General features: G+C 30.4%; 1 protein-coding gene across 3 annotated transcripts in view; it reads left to right on the top strand.

Moving 5' to 3' along the window:
- The window catches only part of LOC129985561 (zinc finger E-box-binding homeobox 1-like), a 558,704-nt gene that overhangs the window by 168,315 nt on the left and 374,472 nt on the right, over positions 1–15,917 (top strand). Inside the window, exon 1 of one of the 3 annotated variants that reach the window (XM_056095375.1) lies at positions 11,194–11,231. The exons of the other annotated variants lie outside the window; for them this stretch is intronic. The gene's annotated coding sequence lies outside the window, so the exon portion shown is untranslated. Of the gene's footprint in view, positions 1–11,193; positions 11,232–15,917 lie in introns of those variants that run through there. 3 annotated transcript variants of the gene reach the window in all.

Raw genomic sequence — 15,917 nt, 5'->3', positions numbered from 1 at the left:
TCCTTTCAAGAATTAAAATCTTTTCATATGTATGCTGAACAAATGCTGAAATTGATGCTATACAAATATCAGTTGAGTTTAAAATGAATCCTCTGTATTGATCGTTATGGAAACGCAATGAAATTCGATTTATCTTTACATATTTACAGTGTATATTGGGCATTTTTATTTTGTTTTTCACATTAATGTAAACTATCTCACACCGCCCAAAAAATCTATTGATAAATGCTATTTACCAAATTATTGATTTTAATTATTGATAACTATTGATTGAAACTTAAATAATTTCTTATGATACGAAATTATTTTTATCAAGTAAACCAAACGTGATTTGAGTTTAAATCTTCATTTCAAATTTAAATTTTAACATCTATTGAACTAACTATTGTAAGCTCAACTCATTTCTTCAATGAGTTGTTTAAAATCAAAAAGACATTTTCATTTGAACCGAAATTTGTTAAAGTATGTTTAAATTTCCTTTCTAATGTTCTACAAACGGTGCTTCAAGCGAGTTGAATTATTTCAACACTACTTCAAGAACGATAGCAACTCGCCGCGACGTACAAATAGAACTAGTGACGTATCCATTATACTGGAAACGTTTTTTTTTTATCCGAATCCATTACACTTAACTACGCTATTCTTCTCAAAAAGCTACATCAATCCACCAATAACGAAGCGAGAAATGAACTCCTATGAAAAAAAGACCACGAAATTCACTTCTGGAAATCCTAGCTCTAATGAAGGCATCATCAACGATCTCTTTTTGAAGGATGTATTTTTCTTCCTCCTCCTCCGAGGAGCACGTGTATCGGAAGAGGAAAGATGGATTGGGAATTTTGAAGGCAGGTGCCAGGTAGGCGCTTCTTCTTGGCTCCATGCCAATCTCAATAGCCGACCCTTAGATTTTCCTCTTTGGCACTGGTCTTGTATATGGTCTAATGCCTTTTTGTGTTAAAAAAAACAATACTGGACATTGTAGATATCGACAAGGAGGCAATAATACCAGCAGGATTTAAGTCTCTCATTTTAAATGACGTGTGTGTAGAATTCAAGAATTTTTATATTTAAATTCAATTACATTTAAAATAATAATTAATTTAAAGTCCTGTGGCTGTTTTCAGAATGAATTTTTTTTGAAAAATGGTATAAAATAATTATGAAATCTTGCTTGAAAGAGATTGAAAGATACTATAAAAAATATCGGTTAAATGTCAAAAATGAATGAAATATTTTTTGGGGGCGGGGGGGGGGCTAAAGAGTGGTATAAAGCAAAAATTTTTCCTTATCAAATGATTTATTCAAATCATTTGATATAGTATCTTCAATTCAGAAATAAACTGTATTTCTATCTAATGTTTAAATACTGGAATTATATTGATTAAATAAGAAATTTTCGGATTATAAATCATTAAGCAACTATAAAATCTTTTTAAATGAGCAGATTGTTTATTCTACGATTTAAGAACACCAAAACATGTTGAGAAATTACTGTACTACATTTAAACAATATCATTTTTTTTTTTTTTTGAGAGAGAGAGATAGTTAGTTTTAGAAATTGAAAAAATGGCATTTAAACATAATTTTTGAAAATCTAAAGATAAATGCAACTTGACTGAATGAATCCAAATAAATTTTTAAAGAATTAACATTGTTGATTAAAAAAGTATTCGATATTTTCGCTAAAAATTGACTTTTCTATTTGGTCATCTATTAACCTTAAAAAAAAAGTTGAAATGTCTCGGGTGTCCATTGAATTTTTTTATGTATGAAAGTAACAATATATTTTCATAATATCGTATATTATTTAATTAGAAAGTTAAATAAATTATTAGGTTTACCTTACAACCTGATCTTCTTTTTTGTACCTTAAAAATTCAACATTCAATTTAATTTATAGATGCTATTTTATTTTAATATATAGTTTTGTGTAGTATTGACTGATTTACATATATATGTGCACTATTTACATATTATGGATTTCAGATTAATTATTAAAAAATGTACTTTTAAATGCATATAGTTTATAGTCCAAATTTGTGTATAAACCAGCTGCAATTAATTCATCGTACAAAAGACTATTTAGAATTCTACCAAAATGCTTTACGAAAACAGGTATATTTCACAATATTTTATTTTGATAGTTGTTCATTGTATTACTACGTCCTTATTACTTTATAATTTTTATTTGTAAAACAAAAAAATCCAAAATAAAATTCTAAGAGATTGTATTATAAATTTCAGTCCTATTGTATAAATCTTAATTTTACAGAAAAATTAGAAAAAATATTTCAAATTTGAATGTTTGATAAAAATTAAGGATATTTTTCTTTTGTAATCCAGTGTTTCTGATGCATCGAGTGATTCATATAGTGGTTTTGATTTATCACAGTTTCTCCGTGTGACAAAGATTTATTTTAATAAAGATATTGATTCATTTCCAGGATAGTAATAAAATTTCGTACATTATGGTATTTTAGACAATGTAACTGAATTACTTTGGGTTAAGCGTAAATCGAATTATCATTTCTGCACTAAAATTAAAGCATTCATGTTTGTTATATTTTAATTTAAAAAACAGATTAAATACCTAAATATCTAGAATCGTCCATGTAAATTTAGTCCGAATAGCTAAAAATGAATAATAAAATAGTTGGAAGTTTGAAATAACGACAGCTCATTTCTTTAATTTTGATTTTAATTCTTACTCGCTTCTTATTTTGGATTTGCTTTCATATAAATTTTTTAAAAAGTTTCTTTTTTTAGATGCTTGATGTGGAACATGTAAATAAAAATCTGAAACCTTTAATTACCAAAAAGAGTGAATAACTTTGTAAAATATGCTTTTATTCTCCACTGATAAAATATATAAATAACTTTACACTGCGGCCACCTGAATTATGAATCAAGTACTTATTAATTGAAAATAAAATATTTTTTGAATAAAAAGTCATTAAATTTATCAACAATTAAAAGCTTGTTTATTTTTTAAATAATAAAATGTTTCTTCTTTTTTAAAGGCATATCTCAAATGCTTTATTTCATTTTGAATTAGCTTTTAAAAATATGCAGTTAGTCTTAATAATTTTTTAAAAGTCAAATGTTCTCTATTTCTAATTATAACTTAAAGAAATTAAAAATTCTAAATAATAAGTTAGTAATAAGAAATAAGTGAAAGATTAAAATGGAAACTTTTACTAACAAGAACTTTACAGTCATATATTTCTTCAATATCCACTATTAATTATTTACAGTGTTATTTATATTGAGCCTTACTCCATGTTTTAAATGCAGAACGCAAAATAACAGATTGGTTAATTTTGATAAGAACGTAATTGCATTTCCTTCAATCGCAATCGCCAGTGGTTCTTGATAATCAAGTGCCTTTTCCAACTGAATTTGAATGAATCGCTGGAGTTTTACCGAAATGCGCTACTTAACATCTCCTTGTATATATCGTGAAAAATATATCACGTTACTCTGCAGAAGTGCGATTCAATAAAATTGGGATATTTTACCTTAAATCGCCCTGAAGTCGTTCAACCCGATCATGTCTTGAGGTACTTTCCAGAGTGGTAATTTCCCCATCCCCTTCGCGGAAAATGTATTTATGTTTATTGTTAGACGCGGCGCAACCATCGTTGCCGTAATTACTTGCACGTCCCTTACATGCACCCTTTTCCCCACCAATTCCTAAAAGGAACGTTATCTTCTCAACTATTAGGAGGAAGGAGCATAGAAGCATGCCGTATTAGATCTCCAGACCTCGGTCCATTTCCTCTTTCTTTTCCTGCAGTAAAGGTGCTTCCAGATAGGTGAAGCTTCTCCTCTGTACACATACCTTCTGGTCTTATCTGGAGGTCCCAGGTGGTCAGAGGCGGGTTCTTATCGGGACCTGGAATCTCCCCGGTTTATGACCAAGCGTCATCAGCTGTGGATGGTGTGCCTTCTCCCTCCGAACAGCCCCTGCACGAATTCTTTCTAGGGTTGAGGGAGGAAATAGGCCTTTGCACCACCCCTCCTTCTATCGATCCAGATGGAAAAGGTAGGGGGGAAGGAAGGTGGAAGAAGTTACTGTCCGTCCACCCCCGCGTCGAACAACCCTTCTCTTTCGGTGGTCAACCAGTGCCAGACTACTGCGCAAAGGTAATTAGGCTTTGCCATGGATGTTAGAAATATTTCATCAATCGACTTTTCCTTTAGTTTCTTCAACGTGTGGTTCCAAATTGTTTTTGGGCAGCAGTAAGTGTCGGTGCTGTACAGAAAAAGAGTTGTGATGGGAAAAAAAATTGGTGCTGGAAATGGAATCATCATGAGGAAAGTTTTTGGATCTGATGTCGAGATGTTCCTTTTAAGACCATAAGCGATATTCGAATTGGCAACTACTATGTAGGTATTATGTACGTAGTTTGTATTGGCAAAAGAATTTTTCAAAATTTATTAGACATTAATTTTATAATTTGTATTATATATATATATATATTTACGTTTAAGCCCTTTTAACTTTCTCTCTACAGAAACAAGAAATTAACTTCTTCTGTTAATATAGAATAATGCAGATTATATGCAGTATAGTATAAAATAAAATGAAAGGCACTTAAAAATGAACACGTGAGTCTCATAGTTTCAAATAATAATACATTTTTGACAGAATTTCTTTACGATGATTTTCTATATAATTATTTTTTTAAACGTAATGATAAAATTATTAATTTTATTTCTACCCTTTTAGCAGATGAAATATTCAATAGAGCCATCATTCTCTTATTCTGTTATTCTACTTACGTAGCAGCTACGTCACTTTACTGTCTATTGTAATGCTATAAAAGATTTATCTAACTTTGAAAATGTATTGTTAATTATATTTCCTATTATATGCAGACCTGAAAATAAAAAATATTGCGGCTTAATAGATATTTTTTCTAAATATTCAATGATCTTGAAATTATTAAAGCAATTGTCATCAACTTTCATTTTTGTCAATCATTTCAGGTATTAATTTAATATAAAATATCAATGATCACTCCTGTTACAGCATTTGGATTCACCCCTGGTATGTCGAAAAATGTTCCAAGTTCTTCTTTGCTACGGCGTTGATTGATGTATATATATTGTTTGTATATTAATGCAGTATGCCCTGCTTTTTCAGATGTGTTCTGATCATTCAATACGATGCATCATTATCTTGATATTTATTTTGTAGTCCCCGCACCCTTTTCTTTTCTTTCTTTGAGCTACCCCCCCCCCCCAAAAAAAATGGTTTTCTACCAAATAAAATACCGAATCATTAAACTTCTTACCAGTTTCCCCAACAACAACCTCCTGTTTACTTCCATCAGCTTCGTTAATACCGCACCAGGTTATCCGATTTTGGCCCGATGCGTCACAAAACATTACTTTTCCTAGGAGAGAAATAAAAGGGGACACCTTCATAAAAAAAAGAATGAGAAGAGGGAACGTGGAGGGATGGAATGAGAAAGGAATCTCGTCCCGACAGGTGAAAGACACCCACGTAAAAGGACAAGGCGACAAGGGAAAGGGGGACAGGGCTAGGTATACGCCTTGGATCCCGAATCCTTTAGATTAAAGGCTTGACACCTCATGACAGCGTACACGTATTAGATATTGTAAGGAATTGTATTGACAATTTCGATCAAGGCACCCTCACGCACCTTCCCACCCCTGCACCGGGGGTGGCGGAGGAAAGTTGGAATGTGACAAAGTGACGGTTGTCAATAGACGAGGCATCTTCGCCTCTTTCCCGTCTTGGACAGGTCTCGTATTGTTGAGAAGATTGTGTTTCGGATTTTAAAGGTGCATGTCTTCGCCCCGTGTCATCCGTAGTTGGTGTGGAGTGGGCTGTTGTGTCTCTCTTTAATTCGCCCTCGTGTCGAAACAACATATTGATGCGCGATTAATTAGCGGCTTCGTCGGCTCTCGGCGGTGACGAACTTGATGAAACTCGTTAATGGCGGTCGAAAGAGAGGGAAAATTAGCTTTTTGCTTTGGAGGGAATTGATTAACAGTAATGTGGGTCTTATTTAACAAGTTATAGTTTATAGCAAGTATTAGTAAAAAGATTATTTTTTAGATTGTGCTTCGGTTCTATGAAGAACGTTATTCAGTTGACGCAGTTTGTTTTAGTGTAATTATAAAAAAAAGTGTAATATAAAGCTCGATTGACAATAAAAAGAAGTATTTTTGTAATTAAAAGAACGTGCTTTTTTAGTTTCAAAAAATAATTTCTTTAAAGAAATATATTTTGATTGTTGCACTTTTATTTATTTTGAATTCTATGTAATATAATTTAATATAGTGTAATTTGTAAATAATTTATTAGCAAATTGTTCGCTACTTTTAAAACCTTTTTCTTTCTGAGTTTTCTTTTCAAACTCTGGTATTCAAATATACCTATATTTTCTTAGCGCTTACTTTTTGTAAAGTTTATAGTACCTTTTATGCATAAGAGTCCTAACATAATACATAAAAACTAAAATTCAGAAATGAATTTATTCAATAAAAATATTGCGATGCTGCGATAAAAATATTGCGATCAATAAAGGTAAATCTTACTCAATTTGTATATCTAATACACTTTATTATAAAATAAATATAATAGAAAATTCTATTCCCTAAAATTCTCATTATGAAATTCTGATACTTTTTTTTGTTATTGTTAAGAATTGGTGTTAAAAGTTAATCGAGCTGCTCTTTGTTAATAATTTTAATTGCATACTCAGAAAGGATATCTATGGATAGATGAATTCAGAATCATTCATTCAGATAAATAAAAGCAGTAATATTAATTACTTTCTGCGAGGAAATTGTGCTGCTCCTATATTTGAAATCAACCAACGAGTGATCTGTCCAAAGTTTTAACGTATACAACCTGATAAATACCTCTCCCCGCCCTCCTTCCAGCATAAAAAAAAAAATGGGAACCAACAAGACCATGATTATTATGAATCCTCAAATTTTTATTTTTAGTCCTACATCAGAGCGATTCAGAGTACAAAAATATCCAAGAATACATTTAGACACCTTTTTTTTTTCCTACCATTTAAGACAAAAAAATTAGAATTACAAATTTAGTAACAAGATCAAGTAGTAAATATCTTTTATCTAAGTGCTTGCATTTTTAATTATCGTGTTGATATGCATTCAAATAACAAACCGGCAGACTATCAACCCGCACGCCAAATTGGTTCAAAATTTGATATAGAATCTAAATTTTGGATGTTAAGAGCATGTGTAAATTTCATATATCTTAACCGTTATGTTTTTTGAGTTATTGTATTTAAATGCATGCGAAAGTACAAACCGACAGATGGTCAACCTTGACGAATTTGTTTCAAAATTCTACAGGGTTTCTTTAGTCACGGAAATTGATGTGCCATATTATCTGTATCTAGCTCTATGCGTTTTGTAGTTAATGAATTTATTTGTTCTCAGACGGACATATTTTTTCTGTGAATGGATCTCCTTCAAAATTTGATAGAAATCTGCCAAATTTGATGTAAAGACCGAACACCAAATTTCAACCGTATATCTCAAAACATTTTTGAGTTGTATCCACATGTAAACAAACAGATTTAATTCCATAAATGTATTTTGATTCAACGAGGTCTAAATCGCGGGGATTTGTCGAAATTCCGAGTTTGAATTTTTCAACAATATTTCCTCTCTGTATAGCTTTATGTAGGAGAAAGTAAAAAATCTCCACTTCTAAGATGCATGTGCGTTATCATCTGCAAATCACCAGGATCCTGCTTTTGGACGGCGTCCATTCGCTTTGCGTCGGGTTTTTATTGGGCGTTTTGGAGTGAATGAGTCGTCAGCGAGCCAAGAGCAACTGCTGGGGATGGAGACAAATGAGGCAGACGAGCGATCCTCTTAACTAAATTCCTCCCCCGGGAGCTCTTCGTTAACCTTTCATTTGTGGGGGCTATTCTTTTACGACTCCGCCGTCCTTCTTTCTGCCCTTTTTGCCTTTGTCACTCCACCGATTGCCGCTCTTAGCTTGATTTTGCGCAGGAACTCCGAGGAATGTTTGCGTCTGGATTTATTTCGAAACGTAAATTTATTTCTGACTTTATTACAAATGCAAGTGTGCTAGGCTGGCCAGAAGGAAATGACTTCTGTCACTGGCGGAAATAAATCAGATTTTGTAGAAGTCACTGGTTTTTATTAGATAGCAATGGGCTCTTCTTTCATTAAAATAAAATCGGACTCATTTGAACTATAATAATTGTCCCCACTCCACCCTTTTAAAGCTAAGAATTTGAAATTCTCTATTGCAATTGTATCCCGATTTATTTCTGTTTTAATTATTACTTTCTGTTCTTTACTTCTGTGTCTTTCTATGGCAGCTATAAAGGGGACAGCCTTTAGAGATGATATTGAAATATTCAATCATATTTTAGGGTTTAGGTCGGGGGGTTAGGGTTTTCAGTCATATTTGAGGGTTTGCCTTGCCAAACCATTTCTCTATAAGGAAACACTGAAGCCTAGGATGACAGACGCTAATCTTGTGGTTCGCAGCCGAGTAGCAAGACCACGAGACAAAAGTAATTACCCACGTCTTGTAGCTGTTATCTGGCTTATAAGCTTTCACCACAATGCAATTGCCGAAAATGATTGATTTTTTAATTAATTCACTGCACTTTAATATATCTACTATCTCTTGGTTAAAAATATAACAATTGTTTCCTGTTTAGCATTAGACAACAAATATGTATATATTAGAAAACTATTGTGTGTACTTTAAGAAAATAAAATTACGAACCACATCCGTTGTATTTCAATATATATATATAATATATATTAAATAGTTTCTGATATCTACTCTAGAAATTTCTGGAATGTTTATATTTATAATGCTAATAAATTTCACTTTGACGTATTTTTTAGAGGATTTAAAATATGAAATGCACATAACGATAAGTAAATCTTTAATTTTGTTTCGTTTCGTTTCGTTATTGTTGATTTTAATATAAATAAGCAATTGTGTTTATATTTTTCACATTCTTCTTCTAAACGACTGAACCGATTTCAACCAGACATTTCACATTTATCCATTAAGGCAAGAGAAAGAATACTGCTTACTTTTCAAAGTGCAAAACTTATTTAAGTATTCATTTAATTAGAAATTAATTGACATTTAATTGATAATTATTATAGTTCAAATGAGCAGTAATATCGGAACAAATAATCTTGCAAAAAATATTTCAGTAGCTTTTTAAAAATTCGAAATTTTACTATTTCAGTGATATCAATACCATTTTTGCATAATATTTCTTTCAGTGATTAATTCTTAAAAAATTAAAAGCATTACAAATAATGTTAACTTTGAATTATTTTATCACAATTTTTTAATTCTACTTTATTTTAATAGATATCTTTTCATATGGCTTTCATTTGCTTCAAATTAGTGATTTAGCAATGCTTACAAGCATGAGTCTATCGCTTAAAAAGAGGCAAGAAGAATCAAATCCTTGCGAGCAAATAAAACAGATGTACGCCAACAGCAGCTACTTCAGTTCAGCCTATGAGAAATTAACTCATATTTTGCCATTTTTGACAGTAATTTCTGGGGAAATTATCGGTAAAATAGTACACCATTATGAAATTAAAAATTTTCTGTATAATAGCACCAATTTCATTTCTGTGCAATTTTTCTTCCAATTGTTGCCGATTTTTGTAGAAAACTTAGCGCAGATTATTTGTAAATACACCTTTAAGACTTTGAGTTATTCTATCATTATTTTTAAAATTTGTCTTTTATTTCATACATATGTTTCGATTTTAGTGGCATTGAAATAATGACTTAACGTTACCTAAAATCAAACATGGTTCATTTGCTCAGACAATAAATAAAGCCTGTGCCATCAAATGAAACAGTTTCAGATCATGTGAAATAACAATTTTTGACTCTTTTCTATAATAACTTCAGAAAAAATTATCCCCCCCCCCAAAAAAAAAAAATTTTTCACCAAATTTAAAATTAAACATTTTACCTTTTCAATGATTCAATTTCTGTGGAATTTTTCAATTTATATTAATTTTTTAAAACCTTTAGACGCAGACGATTCTGAAAAGGAAGAAATTTATAGGTGTTTCTTTTGCTAGACAGCTACAAGACTTTAAACTTCTCTATCGCTATTTGTTTTTATTTCTCTTTTATGATAACTCACCTGTTGACAATTTTTTTTTTGTTGTTGTTGTTTTTGTTTGAAAGTAGTGATTTAATGAATACCAAAACAAAACAAATTCACCGTTCAAATTCAAGCGGAAGCTTGGAAAGTTAATCTTACTTTCACAAATGAAATATTTTTCTTTTATTGTTGCTGAACAAGAATACGTACGAAGAACTATTATTGAAACAGAAAGATAAAATCCTTACAAAAAACTTAGAAAGGATTAATAACTTGTATCTGAAAATCTGTTGATTTAGTTTGTTTTCGTGTTTTTTTTATTATTTAAAAATTAAATATTTAATTGTTTCTCAAAATGATGTTTAAATTTTTTTTTCGTAATTCAGCATTTGTGAACAAAATATGCAGTACTGATGTAACAAATATTTCAAATTTATGGAAATAAGCGGCTGTTTTTAAATCGTCTGCTTCAAATGACATTTTAATTAAAAACGTTTCAGACAATAAAAACATTTTTTTTTGTATTAGAGTTGTGAATAGGCATATCCGGTATTGTAAAAAGATAGAACTGTATACGATAAAAGGATTATAATATTTTACAGAAAAATAATTTCTATATTTTAAAAAAATTACAAACGAAAGAATTTTAATTCCGGGTAGCACCGGGTATATCATCTTGTTATTAAATAAATATCAATAATTTTGAAAGCAGAGTTGTATAAAATTAAGCAATGGAAATCATTCCATTTTGGATATTTTGAAATATATTCTTGGGAAGATATTATGAAAAAAATTAATGCTGCATGGAATCTGCTAATGAAGTAAATCGTATTTTTGCTTCAGTTTTTTTGTAAGTGTAGAATTCTAACTCGTTGCAGTCTACAATGTTGAACCCAGAATGCACAAAATCGCAGTGCATTTCTGATTTTTTGATCCTCTTATAATATTTTTTTTTTTTTTTGCATTTTATCTTGAGTATTATTTATTTAAAAATTCATTTCTTATGAAATTAAAATCTAATTTTTTCTCTCTTTTTCAGGTAAGCTGAAGTTTTGTGTTCTATAATTTTACATTCATGTAAGTATAATATATGATGGATTTTTCGGCTTAATATTTTCTGCTTATAGTGCTGATTTATATTATTCTGTAACGGTATGTTTTACAGTGAACAATTCATTTATATTTTCAAAATAAATGAAGAGATTTAGAAAAAATGTTATTTAAATATATCTATTTTGATATGTTGATATCCATATCAATTTTTCGTTCAGAAATGATAATTATATATAAAAGGTTTGAAAAAGTATTGTAATTCAAATTTTGCACATTTTTTTACTTGAATATTTTTTTTTTAATTTTATTCCAGGATTAAAATTTTCTATCATTTACGTGCAATTTGTTACGTAAAAGCACCTTTTTTATAACAAAATTTTGATTTCCTCCCATTTTTTGATAAATACTAGTTTAATTGATACTATCCGATTATTTTTTTCACTTTAATCCAGGATATTAGTGGGAGGTTAAAAGAGTATTGTCGCATGTTTGGTGGCCCTTCCACAAGTTGGAAAAGCAGGTTGATAGCTTCAAATATATGCTATAGATACGATTCAGATATAAAGGTGATGTTCAATTGACTAGTTATGGCTGTGACTTTAAGAGTTTGCAGGGCAATTCCGAGGTGCATACAGACTCTTTTTAACCATAACTGTGATTGAAGGTAAAGTCTTCAGATTGATTTTGGACAGAGACTCTAACCAGATGTGTGTCGAATGGACCTGGGTTGTGATGCCTTGTATGCATCCAAATCCTTAAACGTGTTGACCCCATACTGGAGAACTATGAATAGCATTCCAGTAAGTAAATAAATACTCACACCAAATTCATATACTGAGCATACTTAGCGATATCCATGCTACTCGAATACATTTTAATATGTCATTGAATAAAGTTCTGGAATTGTAATAATAATTCGAAAACAATAAAATGATTAATAATTTATATTTCAAAATAGGTAGATAAAAAATATAAGCAGCAGCATATTTAACTTTGGTTTACATTTTCACTTCAATCTAAATCATCCAAATTTGTTGATATCGATAAGCATTGTTTTTCAAAAGCTAATATTTTTAAAATTAATGATTGTGTATATCCTTTTTTTTTAAAAGTATTTAAGGCATTTACATAAGAACAAAAGGCGATATAATTCGATATTGGTTCTTTATATTAAAATCTGAGATAGGGTATCTAAAAGTGTGGCTTTTGCAGTTAATTCAAGAAGTCCCGTTACCTTATTTCAATAAATATATACAAAAATTTGTTTTCGATTTACCACTAGTCACTTGTTTACGTTCAGTATCTTGCAGTTCTAACTCTTGAAGAAAGGATAAAATTCTTGTATACCTCGTTTAAAAGAATATAATGAAAATATTATCTAACATGGAGCAACTTAATCCAAAGACGATACTTTATGGTTAGATTATTGACTAAATTCTTGGAACATTCAGTAGAATTTGCGATTTTTTTATTCCTTTTCATAAACTTAAAAATTATTTCAGAATGAAAAAAAATATATATATACTTATTCCTTTTCTCCCGGATGTCTCCTCTCGAGTACCACTCAAGATAATGCATCATTTTGAAGGTTTTATTTTTAATATCATTTGTTGAAAATATTTACAGAGTGATAATAAGATATTAATTATTTTTTCGAATAAAATCGACTCAAAACAATTATATACTTTTTTTCTCGAATTAATAAACAAATCCTTGTTTTTGGTGAATAGTTAGGCATTACTTTTCGGAATGCAAAGGATTATATATGTCATCCAGACAATCAAATTGTATTCTTCTTGTTCCCTGTAGAACTGCGATTTCTTCCCTTTATAATATATTCTATATTTCCCCAAGACTTTCTAAAAATAAACTGCAATAGAATATTTGCAGAGTTTAACTGTGTCCTGGAAGTTGGGAAACTAAGTTAAAACTAGTAGGTGTTTTCCGAATTCGATGCGAAATCTGAAGTCCTTTGGGACCTTCGGTTCAGCAGGAACATACCTCAAAAGAACTTTTTTTTTATTCCCGTTTCTAACTGAGCAATCTTCCCAAAACCACCTTCTTTAAGAATTCAAAACTGCTGTTGTACGAGAAGGAAGAAACAGAAAAATAGGTCTACATTTGAAATATAAATACTTGTCAATGTAATGGAATCGAATGCAACATAGAGGAAGATATATATAATACATATATATAAAGTTAGAAATGAAATGCGACTCACCTAAAAATGCATACGCGATATAAATATAAATAGTATTTCGAAGTTATGCTGTCAAACGGCTGTCGGTTAAAGCAGTCGTACGGAAAAAAGAACACGGAAAAATATACAGACTGGATTTGAAGAAAAAAAAGTCAGCTGCGCGCAGGGAATATATACAGCAACACGGGAAACAAAACAGCATGGCGGAGAGAGGGAGGGGAGAGAGAAAGAAGAGGACGGAAAAATGTATTGGAAAAAGAGGATTGTTGAATGCCCATGAAAAATTGATTCTTTTCCTGAGATCAATTGGAAGTGGTTACGGAAAAAAGATCCGGACATCGATCCTTAAATCCTGCGGAAATTGAAGAATAAATCGGACTTGGATAGGGTTAAGGTGGCTTACGGAAGGTGCCGCTGATTTGTTTCCTTTCGAACTTTCTTTTTTTAAATTTCATCTGAAAATGTGTGATGATGATGCACTCAATTCGTTTCGAATTTTAACCGCTTTCGCTTCGATTTAATTGTGAAAAAATTTGCGATAAAGCACCGTTTAATTTGAGTTCACATTTTATATTATGCGGTATTTTATTTTTATAAAAAGCAACGATTTTCTCCCCTTTCAGTTTTTTTAATATTGTAAAAGTATTATGCATTTTTAAGCATGCGAAGACATAATTTTAATTAACTAACAAATATAGCTCATCATTGAACATTTGGTCGTTAAACAGTTCTTTTAGTCTAGCTCATCATTATAGCTAAAGAAATTAATAGTGATTTGTCCTATTTCTTAACTTTAAACTTGTATATATTTATTTATATTACTTTATATATTTATTTGCATTTTAACATTATTACTTATATATGTATTATTTATATTATTTATTATAATAAATATACTTTATTTCGATTAGGCAGTTGCCTACGTTGAAATGGTGCCACAAGTAGGTTAATTAAACTTTATTTTTCTAGTTTCCAAATTGGTGAAAATCACAAATTTTATGAATTATAGAATGTTAGAATAATGCTAAAGTTCTGTAAAGTATATTTTGTCAGGTTCCTATCTTTCATTATTTTCATTTAGTTTTTTTTAGAATATTTATAAATACCGAACGTTTATTGCAATAATATTCTTTATAAACATAAATACCTTGCAAAGTCGGAGTAATAATAATAATTAAATAAAAACAAATTTTCACAAGAGTAACCTAATTAACCTGAAACAAATCTTTAATATGTTAAAAATGTGATTAAATGTGAAATTAAATTGACCAATCTATTTAAAGATTAGCCTTTCAAAATGCAATGTTTGGAATCATAAGATTTCTAAACCCGCCGCTGATTAAAGCGGGTATAGGCTAGAACTATTTTATTCCATAAAGTAAGTCTTTGTGATCGGTGGATTTTTTATACGAATCTCATTTCTACTCAATATTGGCCTTGTTTCTTTGCCTGTTACAAGCTCTGATTTTTGATTTAAAATGTATCTATTTGGCCTAAATGAACTTTTCGCGACTCCAACCTATGAAGAAAAATTTCCTACACCAAATAGTAGATAAGAAGGAAAACGGAACAAGAAAATAAAACATAAATGCTCATTTAAGAATAAGCAGAAAGGAAAATATTTATATATAAAATATCAATGAAATGCTTTACTGCAAGATACAATTACTGTTCAGGTTTCATCGGCTAGTATTTAATCGATTAGAAACTGTAAGTCTTTCCATTCAGTTTGAAGTCGTTTAGTACTCTTCAAAATATGGTTATTTTCCCGTTAAGTTAGAAAGTACAAAAATATGGAAAATAAACCATCTACTTCGTTGCCCTGATATCCATCTTTCAGGTATGGATCAGAATTGTTATATCCATCCAGTAATCATTACCGTATGAAAAGTTATCTAAATAATGCAAATCCCATTTCGTGAGTTGAATAGCTGCAGTAAATGCGTTCAGTACTTTCATACATTTAATAAGAAACTGTAATTTTTAATCTATAATTGTGGGTATGTAGCAGAGTTTTTTAGCTTTTATGGTCGATTCATCAATCTCTATGAAATTTCATTAATTAAAGTGAAATAAATGAAATATTGGGGACTCGTAGTAAAACAAAATTCTCAACTTTATATTTGATTCTGTCTTTTAAGGATTTGTTTTATAGACTGCACAGATGTTTTGATAAATCGAAAAAGTTGCCTTCGTCATTTGCTCATGATTCGTCATGATGGTTTTGAAATAAATTCCTTTACAAAATGGGCTCATTATTATTACTTCATGTGACCTACTCGATCTTAACGGGTTCGATTCATCATGCATGTGCATTAACTAAACTCATTTTGAATCGCTTCAAAGAATTAAACACTCTGACTCCACTTTGTAACTACACCAAGAAACAATCCTGCCAGAATTTAAGAATCTTCTAATATTATACAGTTGCTGCGTTCTACCAGTTAACTGCGTTCGTCATCAATCCAAATCTTTTATTTTGGTATAGTCGACATGTAATTTTTTTTTGT

Source organism: Argiope bruennichi, chromosome 1 (assembly GCF_947563725.1).
Source record: "Argiope bruennichi chromosome 1, qqArgBrue1.1, whole genome shotgun sequence".
Taxonomy (NCBI): Eukaryota; Metazoa; Arthropoda; class Arachnida; order Araneae; family Araneidae; genus Argiope; species Argiope bruennichi.
The sequence above is the reverse complement of the archived record's forward strand: the minus strand, read 5'-3'. Positions and strand labels throughout refer to the sequence as shown.